Genomic DNA, 2948 nt, shown 5'->3' with positions numbered 1-2948 from the left:
ACCACTACTACTACTAATACCACCACCACCACCACCACTACTATCACTACCACTACCATCACCACAACCACTACTACTACCACCACACACCACCACCACCACCACCACTACAGCTATCACTACCACCACCAACAACACCACTACCACCACCACCACCACCACCACCACAGCTATCACTACTACCACTACCACCATCACCAACAACAACAATAACACCACTAATACCACCACCACAGCTATCACTACCACCACCAATAACAACACCACTAACACCACTACCAGCACTACCACCACCACCACAGCTAAAACTACCATCACTACCACCACCAACAACAACAACAACAATAACGTCACTACCACCACCACTACCACCACCACTTTTTCCATCAACACCACTAATGCCCCCAACATGAGTCAGTGAGAGAGCCTCTACATGATAGCTGGACCTTGTTAAAAGGAAATAGCAGTTAAATCCTCCTGCTATCATAAAAAGAAAAGGAAGGACATACTGGATTATGTCTCTTCCTTCCTTTCTCTTTCTTTGTATGAGATTATGTCTAAGGAAAAGAGTGGGAGATTACAGTTTATGGTCGGAATCTCTTTGATCATATGCCTGCTTGGTCAAGACTGACCAAGGATAATCAATGACCACCACCACCATGAATACCACCACCAGCACAACCAGCACCAGCACCACCATCACCATGACTACCACCACATCATAAACTACTACTACTGCTACTACTACTACTACTACTACTACTACTGCTGCTATCACTACTACTACTACCACCACTACCACCACCACCACCATCACCACCACCACCATGACTACCACCACATCATAAACTACTACTACCACCATCACCACCACCACCACCAGCACAATGGCTACCACCACATCATAAAACTACTACTAATACTACTACTACTACTACTACTACCACCACCACCAGCACCACCAGCACAAGCAGCATCATGACTACCACCACATCATAAACTACTACTACTACTACCACCACCACCACCATAAAGACCACCACTGCTGCTACTGACCTTAAGGCCTCCACAAGAATTTGCAGGATCCGTTTCCTCTCAGATAAACACATTCTTCTGCAACATTAAGAAAATCCTATCAGTAAAATCTTTTATCCTTTCAAAATATCAATATTGATTCGATCCAAAGAAAATTTTTCAATAACTAACCAAAACATTGTATATATTGGCACCATTCATTTTAGATATATTCATTATTCCAGACATAAATCTCTCAGATAATCCATACCAGCAAAAAAAAAAAAAAAAAAAAAAAAGTAATAATAATAATAATAATAATAATAAATAAATAAATAAATAAATAGCACAAACAGTAATGACTGCATTCTATCATGATAGCTATATTTGTTAGAACTGATACATTCATGCAGAAAATTGGTGGAGTTGTTAGAGCAACGTGATATCTGAGCCAACTTAGTGAGCTCTGAGTTCAAATCCAGCTGAGGTCAGTTTTGGCTTACATCTTTTTGGGACTTGACTTATCCCTTTAGCATTTAAACCGGCCATGTCCCGCCCAATATTCTCTCTCTAGAGAGATCTGGCCCCTTGTACCTACCCTACAATGTCATTCTAAAAATAAATAAACGGCATACAAGTGGTTGTGTGGTAAGTAGCTTGCTTACCAACCACATGGTTCCAGGTTCAGTCCCACTGCATGGCACCTTGGGCAAGTGTCTTCTACTATAGCCTCGGGCCGACTAAAGCCTTGTGAGTGGATTTGGTAGATGGAAATTGAAAGAAGCCCGTCGTATATATGAGTGTGTATATATATATATATATATGTGTGTGTGTGTGTGTGTGTGTATGTTTGTGTGTCAGTGTTTGTGCCCCCAACATCGCTTAACAACCGATGCTGGTGTGTTTACGTCCCCGTAACTTAGCGGTTCGGCAAAAGAGACCGATAGAATAAGTACTAGGCTTACAGAGAATAAGTCCTGGGGTTGATTTGCTCGACTGAAGGCAGTGCTCCAGCATGGCCACAGTCAAATGACCGAAACAAGTAAAAAAAGAGTATAAATAAAAAAGAGTATAAATAAAAAAGAGTATAAATAAAAAAGAGTATAAATAAAAAAGAGTATAAATAAAAAAGAGTATAAATAAAAAAGAGTAATCACATCATTGAAATCTCAGAATTACAAAATAATGCATGATTAATTCAAAACAATGTGAATAAATAAGCTTTACATTTAACAGAATAATGTGAATGCTAAGGGGTTAATCCCTTTGCACCTTATAGAACATAGGCCATGGAGAATTATTCTCTATACCAGGCATTGGTGAAAACTGGGGTAAAATAAATTCTTGCGGGTAATGAAGACTCATTAGACATTACTCTTTTACTTGTTTCAGTCTTTTGACTGTGGCCATGCTGGAGCACCGCCTTTAGTCGAGCAAATCGACCCCAGGACTTATTCTTTGAAAGCCTAGTACTTATTCTATCGATCACTTTTTGCTGAACCGCTAAGTTATGGGGACGTAAACACACCAGCATCAGTTGTCAAGCGATGTTGGGGGGACAAACACAAACACATACACACATACATATACACATACATACATACATACATACATATATATATATGTACATATACACGATGGGCTTCTTTCAGTTTCCATCTACCAAATCCACTCACAAGGCTTTGGTCGGCCCGAGGCTATAGTAGAAGACACTTGCCCAAGATGCCACGCAGTGGGACTGAACCCGGAACCATGTGGTTGGTAAGCAAGCTACTTACCACACAGCCACTCCTACGCCTATGACATAAGCAAAAATTATATAAAAACGTGTTCCTTGTTACAACAGAAATTTATCTTCTGGCAACATTGCATCTGTCCAATGTAACGGACGTGCTTAGGAGACGTCACGCCAATTTGAACTACAAACAATTTGG

At 40.4% G+C, this 2948-nt stretch overlaps 1 protein-coding gene across 3 annotated transcripts in view; it reads right to left on the bottom strand.

Moving 5' to 3' along the window:
• Positions 1-2948, bottom strand: part of LOC106869243 (uncharacterized) — a 107537-nt gene that overhangs the window by 81009 nt on the left and 23580 nt on the right. Inside the window, exon 2 of one of the 3 annotated variants that reach the window (XM_014914909.2) lies at positions 1057-1113. The exons of the other annotated variants lie outside the window; for them this stretch is intronic. The gene's annotated coding sequence lies outside the window, so the exon portion shown is untranslated. The remainder of the gene's footprint in view (positions 1-1056; positions 1114-2948) is intronic. 3 annotated transcript variants of the gene reach the window in all.

This window comes from Octopus bimaculoides, chromosome 11 (assembly GCF_001194135.2).
Source record: "Octopus bimaculoides isolate UCB-OBI-ISO-001 chromosome 11, ASM119413v2, whole genome shotgun sequence".
In the NCBI taxonomy this organism is placed as follows: Eukaryota; Metazoa; Mollusca; class Cephalopoda; order Octopoda; family Octopodidae; genus Octopus; species Octopus bimaculoides.
The sequence above is the reverse complement of the archived record's forward strand: the minus strand, read 5'-3'. Positions and strand labels throughout refer to the sequence as shown.